This window comes from Panthera leo, chromosome F2 (assembly GCF_018350215.1).
Source record: "Panthera leo isolate Ple1 chromosome F2, P.leo_Ple1_pat1.1, whole genome shotgun sequence".
In the NCBI taxonomy this organism is placed as follows: Eukaryota; Metazoa; Chordata; class Mammalia; order Carnivora; family Felidae; genus Panthera; species Panthera leo.
This window is the reverse complement of record NC_056695.1, coordinates 3,903,031-3,915,343: the sequence shown is the minus strand read 5'-3', so window position 1 is coordinate 3,915,343 and position 12,313 is coordinate 3,903,031.

The window sequence follows — 12,313 nt, the reverse complement described above, 5'->3', positions numbered from 1 at the left end:
AGAAAATAAATAAAAATCAGTAAACCCAAAAGCTAGTTCTTTGAGAATACACAAAAAATTGATAAGCCTTTACAGCACTGGTTATGGAGAAAAAAGAATAGATGACACAAATGACTAATATCAGGAATAAGAGAGATGACATTGGTCTAGCTGTTTAATAAAAAAGAGAAATTATGAATAACTTTATGCCCATAAACTTAAGAATCTCAATAAAATGGACAATTTCTTTGCAATACCGAACCTACCAATGCTCATTCAAGAAGTGCATAATCTAGACAGTTCTAATGTTATTACAGAAACTGAAGTTGTCGTTCAATTCTTTCTTATAAAGAAATTCCAGGTTCATATGGCTTTACTGGTGAACTGTAACAATAATTTAAAGAAACAATAATGGTAATTCTCCATTAAATCTTACAGAAAATTGAACTGGAAGGAATACTTTTCAATTCATTCTATGAAAACAGTACCCTCATCACAAAACCTGTCAGTCACCATAAGAAAAGAAAACTCACCAATATCCCTCATTAACATAGGTGAAAAAATTCTAAACCAAATTTTATGAAGGAAAATCCAGCAATACTATGTCAAACACATATAAACAAACATGAACAAGTGGGATTTACCCCAAGACTGCAAAGTAGGCTCTACGTGAAAAAAAAGAAAAAAATCAATCAATATAAGTCAAAATATTAACAAATTAGTAAAGAGCTGTTGAAAGGTTTCAATAGAAGCAAAAAAAAAAAAAAAAAAAAAGAATACTTGACAAATACAACATCCACTGGTGATAAAAGTCTTAGTATATTACAAATAGAAGGGAAATTCCTTAACCTTAGAAGTGGGTTAGAGAGAGGTAGGGAACAAGGCATGACATCATACTTAATGGTGAAAGATCAAATGTTTACTTACTTGGATCATAATTGAGACAAGGATATCTAGGCTCATTATATTGGTGGTTCTAACCTGTACAATGGAGCAAGGGAGAAAAATGCATCTTGATTGGTATGGAATTAAAACTGTCTTTGTTCACAGATGACATGATTGCCAATGGAAAATGTCATGGAATCTATCAAAATTCTATTAGAACTAATAAGTTCAGCAAAGTTAAAAGATATAATATCAACAGGACAACTAGTTTTATTTACATATACTAGCTACAAATAATTAAACATTTGTCTTTTTAAACAATTAAACTTTTAAATTAAAGAAAACAATAGCTTTGGAATAGCACAAAATAATCAGGTATATAAAATAGGGATAAAACTTAGAAAAAAGATATATAGGACCTATATTAAAACTGGGAAACATTGCTAAGATAAATTAAAATCTATATTCAAGAAACCAATTTTGTGGATTAGAAAATTAAATACTGTTAAGACTTTAATTCTTGCCAAATTCATTTATAGATTCAGTGCAATACTGATAAAAAATCCCAGCAGACTTTTGCAATATTTGACAAGCAGATTCTCTCAGTTGTATGGAAATGGAAATGGAAATAACCCAGAATAAAATAAACTACTCTGGAAAAAATAAAGCTGGAGAAATAACAATACCTAACCAAAGGCTTCATTTAAAAATTAAAAATATATGGCATTGGCATCATGAAAAAGAAATATAGCAAAGGAACAGAATAAAGTCTTTCATATATCCATATATGGCTAACATATATGCTTAAGAAAATTTAAACAACTCAGTGGAGAAAAAGAACTTCCAAAACACAAAACAAAACACTGCGCGCGCGCACACACACACACACACACACACACACACACACACACTCTCTCTCATGGAGTAAAACCTTGGTTTGTGAGCAGCATCATTTGTTCCAGAAACATGATTGTAATCCAAAGCACTTGTATATCAAAGTGAATTTCCCCATAAGAAAAAATGGAAACTTAGACGATTCATTCCACAACCCCAAAATATTCATACAAAAATGATTACAGTACTGTAATATAATACAAAATAATAAAGAAAATACAAAATATAAAGAAAGATAAACAAATTAACCTGCATTTACCTTTGAAAAACTTCATGACTGGTGTGAAGGAGACAAGAGAGAGGAGGGTTATTGTGTAGAATGATTTTCACTATCACCAACAGAATCACTGCTATCTGTTGACTCAATGGAATCTTCTTTTCATGCAACTGTAACAAGGAACCTATCCAATGACACTTGCTTTTGCCCCCTTTTGAGGATTTCACGGAAATGTGACATTGCATTGTTTTAAACAGGTCCATCGCTCGCACTGGTAGAGCCTTATTTGGATGGTGCTTTTCTACAAAATTTTGGACTGTTTCCTACATTTACACATCTCCCTAATCTTATTTGAAGTAAGGGATTCCTCCTCTTTTTTCTCCTCCTCCTCTGCAGACTTCTTATAAAATCTTGCAATTTTGGCCACTTGCATACCTCATTCGTACTTCTCAACTTCCTTCTTAACTTCCATTGTAATCATCTCCTTCTACTTATCGCTTTCCTTTTCAACCTTTTTCTGCATGGGGGCCATTGTATATGGTCCTATGGATGTTGACTACAGTACAGTATTAATAAATCTTGCATTTACTGTATTTGATATAACTGGCAATAAGGCAGCAGAGGAAAGGGTCTCTATCTGCAGGCAGCCTGACCTAGAAGGAAGCAGAGCATTCCTAAGCTCACTCTTGTCTGCAAAAGCAAAGGGCTGTCCACAGGTGCTTTGAAGGGACAAAAATACATTAGTGCCAGTTGTGGGCACTTTCCAACTTTGTGAAAAATCACTGATTTCTGCCAGTCACCATGGCCTGAGACTGAGCATCTGAGTGTGGGAGACGATCACTCACATCCTGCAGAGAGAGAGAGACAGAGAGAGAGAGAGAGAGAGAGAGAAGAACCATTGGCTCAGTTGTGACCATGTGACATTTGACATCATGTACTACTCATATTGCAAGACATTGCTCATTTATCAAGTTAAGATTTATTAGAGGGGCACCTGGTTGCTCAGTCTGTTAGGCTTCTGACTTTGGCTCAGGTCATGGTCTCGCGACTCCTGGGTTAGAGCTGTGCTGACAGCTCAGAGCCTGGAGCCTGCTTTGGATTCTGTGTCTCCCCCTCTCTCTGCCCTTCCCCTGCTCACTCTCTCTTTCAAAATTAAATAAACATTAAAAAATTTATTAGAAATGTTTGCTCCTCTTGTGGAACACTCGCAGAGCAAGGTGCTCACAATCCAAGGTTTTCCTGTATATGAATTTCTTGGTAAGGCAAAAGTATGGAGACAATGAAAAGATCAATGGTTGCCAGGGTTGTGGGGGGTGGGTAGGGTGAATAATCAGAGAACAGAGGATTTTTAGGGCAATGAAAATACTCTGTATGATATTATAATGATGGATACATGTTATGCATTTGTCCAAACCCACAAAATAAATGATGCTAAGAGTGAACCCCAAGGTAAACTATGGACTTTAAGTGATTATGGTGTGTCAGCGAAGGTTCGTTCTTGGTAACAAATGTTCCAATGTGAGTGATGTTGATAACGGCTATGGAATTTTGAGAGTAGGGGGTGTACTGGAAATCTCTGTATCTTCCCCTCAATCTATTGTGAACCTTAAATTAATCTGAAAAATGCAGTCTTTATTAAAAAACAGAACAAGGCACAGACTTTTAAGATATGTTTGCTAAGCACTCAAAGGACTCATATTCAGAATATATAAAGAGTACTCAAAAATCAAGTAATAAACACAAAAATAAAATGTGCAAAAATTTAACAAGTGTTTCATAAAAATATATGGATGGTGAGTAGGGCCCATGAGAAGATGCTCATAATGGAAAGTAGTCATAATGGAAATGCAAGATAAACGACAATGAAACGCCACAGCACATATATTAGAATGGCTAAAATCACAAAGACCGGCCATACCAATTGTTGGCAAGTATTTGGAACTTCTGTAACTTTGAAAAAAAAAAATTAACAGCTTCCTAAAAGGTTAACCTCACAGCCTTGCACTCTCAGACACAAATCCTAAATAAATGAAGATATACGTGCATTCGAAGACTTGTATGCCAGTGTTCATAGCGGCTTTATTTGTATCATCCACAAACTCCACATCTGCTGTCTGAGGTCAGTCACTGGGCTGCTTCTGTGAACCTGCTAGGCCTGAGGGCCATTGTGACCTCCTAGCTGCTGGTGTTTCATGGCTGCCCAGTGGCCTCCATGCCCTTGGCTATGAACGAGCGTGGTCTGTGCACGCCTGCCACCGTCAATCTTTCCTGTAGAAGAGAGCCACTAACGGCCTCCTTTCACCAAGGCATCACTGATGTCCTTGGGAGATGGCATGTCCTCTGGGTGTTCATGGAACTTGGCCATTCAGTCAGCTTCTGGCCTCACGTTATCTCCATCCCCGCCAATCTCCCTTCCCAGAGTCTCTTCCTCTCTGTCCTGTCTGCTGGGGTCACTCACTGTTTCCACTTTACCGCCTTCCCGGGCTTTTCAGATTCCCTCCAGCAGTAGGATTACTGGTCCTCTGGGATCCTTGCCAGGTTACTAAGTCCCACATCCCAAGGAAGGGCCCAAAGTCAATGAATCCTGTTTAGTCAGTTTTACACGCCAGCCCGCTTGACCAAACACCCCCAGAACATAATCCTGGGAGTTGTCCCCTGGCTTCTGCCAGGAAATGCACTTCCCACATCAGGACCTGCACATCCCCAGAGAGATCATGCTGCGACCTATCCCGCCATAGGCTTCGCTGCTCACATTAAGCCCGAGATTTTAAAAATCGCCAAAAAACTTAGTAATCGAGGCAAATAATGTTTAAATACAATTTTTTAAGTGAAAATGTATGCAAAAAAATCTATTTCATAAATCGTCAAAATTTTAAAAGAAGGAAGGAGTGGCTATTGCCTTAGTCCCAAATCACCCCATCCTCCTAGCTGTGCCTCAATATTGTAGTGTTAACCTACCTCCCTGTCCCTCTCCTCTCAACAGCTATTCCAGTGAGGACTAACAGGTTAAGCGTGAACCCTCCTCACCAAGGCTGTTCAGCGCCATGTGCTGGCTTCTGGCTGGCCTCTCACTGCAATCAGCTGACCTAATGAAGGGATAGAAATACTCACTTATAACCAAATGGAACTCCTTCCAATCTTTTGGAGGGAGTTTTTGCTACAACACATAGACACAAGCTGTGTTTTGTTTTGTTTTTAAATGCTACCAGAACATTCTTCCTGAAGCAAATTCATAAATTACAGCGCGGACAGCTTGAAACAGAGTAAAGGAATTTCAGGCGAGCTAGAATTTCTCTCAGTCTAAAGTGTTAAAACACTGACATGGTTGACACAGGGGCTTTCTTCACTGAGGGTGACATGTGTTTTAAAGAGAAATAGATTTAGCGCAAAGCATGATCAATCTAACAGGTTTTCCAAATATTTAACTTTCTGAGCCTCAAATATTTATTATGTATGATATTTTTCAAAAGAGGAAGTTAACTCAGTATATATTTTTTGATAGAGCATTTTTGTCTTTTAAATAATAAAAGTGACACTATTAAGAAGTTTGATTTTTAAAAATGCAGCCATCCATTACATGGAAAGCAAATATAATTTTTAAAATTTTTTTAATGTTTTTATTTATTTAGTTAGTTTTGAAGGAGAGAGAGAGACAGAGCATGAGCAGGGGAGGAACAGAGAGAGAGGGAGGCACAGTATCCCAAGCAGGCTCTAGGCTCTAAGCTGTCAGCACAGAGCCCGAGGCGGGGCTCGAAACCAGGAACTGTGAGATCGTGACCTGGGCCGAAGTCGGACTCTTAACCGACTGAGCCACCCAGGTGCCCCGCAAATATAATTTTTAGCATGGGCCTGCCATATTAATTCTCTTTCTAAATTTCCCTTGGATATTTTCCTAATGGTTAATAACACCCTTTGTTCACATTTCTTCATGGGTTTTGTGTGTATGTAATGTAACTGAGATTATAGAGATACTATATTTATTATTTGTAATATACAGTGAATGAGCAAAAAATACAGGAGGGTGTAATAAAGGTGAGTAATATCTTATAGTTCATTTGACTGCAGCACCTTGTCTGTAATTCTACAACACAGAAATCTCTTTTTCTTCTTTTTAATTCTATGTTATTAACAAAAGTCTTAGGGGAAATCATCTAATTTAGTTTTTAGCCCTTACAAAAGGCTACACTGGTATTCAAATCTCACATTCAAATGAAATTATTTTATTAATAGTAAAGGTAACTTGAAAGGAAATCCCATAACTCTATGGAAATGTTTACTACTATTTAAGCAGTTTCAAGATTAAATTTTTGTGTTCACTTTGGCTTAAATTCCACATAAAGAAGTCTTTACTCAGATAATTTGTATTTAATATTTAACCTAGTTATGATGGTCTTAGTCTGAGTCTTGGTTTTTGACTAGAGGCAAAGTATCAGCCTTGCTTTTCTAATATGCCTTTTCTTAAAGGGATGTGAGTGGGCCTTGATCCTTTATTAAGACATTCTAGTTCTCATACCTTGTGATTTACATTACTACGAAATCTGAAGAAGTCAAAATGGATTAACTTGATAGAGCCTTCTACGCAGTAGGAATCATTTGTGATATCATATAAGTGAATCAAGAAACTTGTATTGAGTCCCCAATGAAACTTTTAAAAAAAAGGTCCTCTTTAAAAAATGTTTCCTGTCCTTGTGTTAGGCAACATGACAATGTAGGTATCCTTATCTTCCATTGGATGTTTGAAAACTGGAACTGAGATATTCGAAAATTCTCACTTGTGATGAGCTAACAAATCAGTTAATGCAGAATTTCAATCCAGGCCTTCAAGTATGTAATTCTACTGTAAGTCAGTTATTTTTTTTTTTTTATCCAACAGAATGGTTTTTGGAAATCATGAAGTCTAATGCCAAATTTTATATGGCATAATTGAACATTAGAAAAACTGACTTGGCTAAATACTCAAAGCAAGTTTTTGTCAGGGTGAAGAAGAAAGCCCATGTCTACTGATTGTTATACTCATTCCTCTATGTCAAGCGGCCTTTCTAGATGAACTACACACAATCATTAAACACCGCACCAGGAGTGTTTGCAAATAGCATTTCAAAGCAGGATTTCAATCCTTTAGCAAATACTATTTCAGTGCCTGTTCCATTCCAAGTTTTGTCCTTTTCCTTGGTTTTGTTTGTGTTGTAATCACTCGGATCCCACTGACAACCTGATAATCTTGTGTTTGTTGGTGATCTAAATATAACCGTCATGAAATATTGCTTCACATTTGAATTTAATGGCTTTTGAAAAGAAAACATTTGTTTCTGTGTTTGTGTGGGGAGATTTACACCTACTTTTCTGTAACTCTGAATGAAGATGCATACACATATCAAAGTATCCTCTCTCAGTGTCTAGTTAAGAAAACTCTTAGGTATTTTCCAATCTTTACCAACAACTGTCTACTCTGGAAACTATTGGGTTTTGACTGTGGTTGTATTTTCAGTACAAAATAGCTTACAAAAAAACTTTTTACAGACAAGAGGGAAAATGGTCAAGTGGAGTTTTCACATGAGAGCCAATTTCCCAAACTAAATTACGTTACAATGGCCCATGGATGCTAGAAGTTCTGCTTTCAAGTTGTCACATAGAGTAAAACAAAATATAAATTTAAAAAACCATGCCAGGAATACATGGTCTGTACTCTTCGGAAGCAGCTTTTGAGCTTCTACTTGGCCGAAGGAATATATTCATGCTTCCAAATATTCTACATTTTAATGAGCCACACTTATTATTCAATAAAATTAATCCTTGTTTAGAGCTTTCATCTTATTTTGAATATAAATGTTATGCTTGTCACCACATTGGCTTATATGTCTATTGTTTCATCCACTAGATAAAACACTCTCGAGGTCAGAGAGTACTTTTATCATAACTTTACCTCCAAGACAATGATTATTTGTAGAATAAATGAATCGACATATTTATTTAGTGTCAATAGGGAACTGAATATCTGAATGGAATGTCTTCCATTGCATTTCTTTACTGATCATCAGATAATTGGCAACAAAGACCAGTGGAGAGATGCCGAGGAAGGTATAGCCTGTATTTTACACAGCATCAGATGTCAAAGTAAAGCAGGGAACAGAGGGTCTGAAGCCTGGGCGTTGACCAGCTGACCAAATGGTTAGAGGTCTTTGTCCCTGTCTCTGTGTCATTTTCTACAAAATAAGGACAGTACTGATTGGTCCTGCATTGCAGTTGCTGACGGAAGACAATGAAATTCTGCATTTATATCAACTCTGTCTTGCCCTAAAGAATTGTCTGTTGCTCATGACAACATGTGTCTGAAAGCTCTTCAAAATAGTGCATTATACATCTAATGAAAATGAATGGGATGATTTTATCATTAAGTTTCAATGGTACTTCATTAATAGAGTGAAGTTGAACATGCTTTTTATGTATGAACAAAGCAAAGTCATATCAGAAATTCTTGGGTGCATAGGTGAGAGAAAAGCCAAATGGGAATGTTGAGAACATGGTTGGATAAAGGGAAATGTTCTGAATCCTCAGCACTTCTCAAAGAGGTGTAGGCAGCTTACAGACTTTCTGAGATAGGTAGTAGGTAAATGTCTTATGAAGGAATGTTGATTATGCAACTCAGGAAGGGTCTTTAGGATAGGATGACAAGAGTCTAGGTTTTTTTATTTGATTAAAACCACACTCAGAATTATGTGTGTCTGTTCGTTCATCTTTCTTCATTTGTTTTCTTGCTATCACTAGTGATTCCATTTATCTTTTATATATTTGTCTGGGTTTCAGCTGTTGGTTATTCTGCTGCATGGCTAATACACTTCTCAGTATTCTTTTCATGTTTTATTTATTATGAGTAAAATGAATTTAATGAAGTATTCAATCTATCTAGTATGCATACAGGTTGTAATAATATAAGGTAAGTTAGAGTGCTTGTTACCAGTTCAGGCTCTCATTTCAGATACTTGGAGATGAATTCCAAATTTTGTATAAACTAGCTACATGATCCTAGGTTAAAATTTCAGTTACCTATATCTGTATAACCAGTCTCCTAAAATTCAGTGGATTGAAATAACAGGAATTTATTTTTCTTACAATTTTGTAGGTTAAGTATTTAAGCAGGGCCCAGGTTGGCAATTCTTTTGCTCTTGAGTCATGAGATGTGGTAACTCATGTAGCTGCGTTTAGCTAGTGATTGTGCTAGCTTGGAAAATCCAAACTATCTTCACTTATGTTATCTTAGATGAAATTCTCTCTCTCTCTGTCTCTGTCTCTCTCTGTCTCTAACACACACACACACACACACACACACACACAGACACACACATTGTCTCACCAGTCAATACTCAGACTGAATTTATTTACAGCACAATGACTGGCTTCCCCATAAGGCACCAGGTAAAAAATTCCAGAATGCTTAAAGCCCAAAATTGGACCTGGCACAGCATCACTTCTGCCAAAGTATGTTGGTCAAAGTAAGGGTCAAGGCCAATTTATAAGGATAATTATTAGACACCTCTTGACACATCTACAAAGAGAATGTAGAAAAAAATTAATCATTGCCATCTTTGGACACTCAATGCTTTGTAAGCATGAGCTCCCATTTATAAATGGAGATGATAACTTCACAGAATTATGAGGACGAAGTGAAATGAAATTTGTAATTTATATGGCAAAGGGTGTGTCATAAGTAAAAATCAATGGAACTAAAAGGTAGCCTAAGAATGGGAGAGGATATTTACAAATTATATCAGATAAAGGGTTAGTATCCAAGATCTATAAAGAATCTATCAAACTTAACACATAAAAAACAAATAATCCAGCTAAGAAATGGGAAGAAGATATGAATAGACACTTTTCCAAAGAAGACATCCAGATGGCTAACAGACACATGAAAAGATGCTCAACATCACTCATCATCAGGGAAATACAAATTAAACTCATGATGAGATATCACCTCACACTTGTCAGAATGACTAAAATTAACAATACAAGGAACAGCAGGTATTGGTGAGAATGTGGAGAAAGGGAAACCCTCTTGCACTATTGGTGGGAATGCAAACTGGTGCAGCCACACTGGAAAACAAGATGGAAGTTCCTCAAAAAAAACTAAAAATAGAACTACCCTACAATCCAGCAATTGCACATTAGGTATTTACTGAAGGAATAAAAAATACAGGTTTGAAGGGGAATATATACCACAATGGAATTTAAGAAGCAAAACAGATGAACATACGGGAAGGGGAAGAAAACGAGGAGGGAAACAAGCCACAAGAGACTTTGAAAGTCTCTTTCAACAAATTGTTTTTTAGTTTTCCAAATAAGATATACAAGTAACCAACAAGTACATGAAAAGGTGCTTAACATCACTAATCTTCAAGGAAATGCAAATCAAAATCACAATGGGATCATCTCATGCCTGTTAAAACGGCTATAATCAAAAGGACAGGAGATAGCAAGCGTTGATGAGTGTATGGAGGGGAAAAAAACAAAACAAAAACAAATGCTTGTGTACCATTGATGGGGATATAAATTGGTGCAGCCACCGTGGAAAACAGTATGGAGTTTCCTCAAAAAATTAAAAACAGAATTACCATATGATCCAGTAATCCCACTTCTGGGTATATATTCAAAGGAAATGAAAACAGGATCTCAAAGAGATAACTGTATTCCCATGTTTACTACAGCATTTTACTCACAATAGCCAGGATATGGAAACATCCTGTGTCCGTTAATGAATGAGTGGATAAAAAAGATGTGATGCACACACACACATACACACACACACACACACACATACGCACACAGGGGAGTATTACTCAGCCATGAGAAAGAAGGAAATCCTGCCACTTACAAAAACCATGGGTGGACCCTAAGGACATTATGCTAAGTAAAATAATTCAGAGGAAAAAAAATATAGCATGGTATTGTTTATATGTAGAATCTTTAAAAAAAGGCAAAACTCAAAACTCACAGAAACAGAGACTAGAAAAGTAGTTTATCAGGGGTTGGGAGGTAAGGGAAATACGGAGAGCTTGGTGAAAAGGTACAAACTTTCAGCTATGAGATGAGTAAAGTCTGAGTAAAACATGGTGACTATCATTGATAATATTGTATTTTGTAATGAAAATATGCTAAGAGAGTACAGCTTATATGTTCCCACAAAAAGAAAAAAAAAGTATGTGAAATGATGGATGTGGTAATTAACTAGATGGGGAGGAATTCTTTCGCAACGTATACATTTATCAAATCACTATGACGTACACTTGAAATACCTTACAATTTTATATGTCAATCATACCTCAATAAAGGTGAAATACAAACTTCCTTAAAAATTAAAGATCAGCACAAAAATCCCATCATCATCTGAAAAAGAAACAATCATGCAATAATAAATTATCAAAGAGCTCTCAAAAATGAAAGGCAAAAATAGTAAAGCCAACGTACATCAGAGGGAAGGTCGGAGGGGTGGAATGGGTCAAATAGGTGATGGGGATCAAGGAGTGCATTTGTGGGGTGGTGAGCACCAGGTGACATATACAAGTGTTGAATCACCATATTGTATACCTGAAACTAATATTTTACTGTATGTTAACTAACTGGAATCTCAATAAAAACTTAAAGAAAACAATAATAATAAAAATCTATAAAATTTATATATATATATATATATATATATATATATATATATATATAGTCAAGGGAATAAGTAGAGAAAAAGCTGACAATTCTAAAATAAAACAAAAGAACAAAGAAAAGTGAAATATGTTAGGTAGCGCAAAGGCCATAGAATACCAACCAAGGAATCAGATTTATGATTAGCAACTTTCCAGAAAGAGAAATCTGAGAAAAAAAATGGTTTCCTAAATCACCTTCCTGGGATGTGGGGTATGCTAATTGTTTTACATTTGAGTCATAAGAAGTTAGCTGAGGGGTTCCTGGGTGGCTCAGTCAGTTGGGCATCTGACTCTTGATCAAGGCTAGGGTTGTGATCTCACGGTTTGTGAAATTGAGCCCAGCATGGGGCTCTGCACTGACCGCACGGAGCCTCTTTGGAATTCTCTGTCCACCTCTCCCCTACCCGTTCTCTTTCTCTCTCAAAATAAATAAACTTAAAAAAAAAGAAAGAAAGAAATCAGCTGACACAAGCAGCATAGGCTGGGAATAAAGACAGAGTATTTTATCCAGAGGAAATGAGAAGGAAATTAAAAATGGAAGGGGGAGATGTCTGGTTTCTGGTGAGACATTGAAGAAGGTTGGCAGTTGTGACTCTTATCCTCACAATACGTTATGAAGAAAGCTGAAAAACTGATAGCAATAACT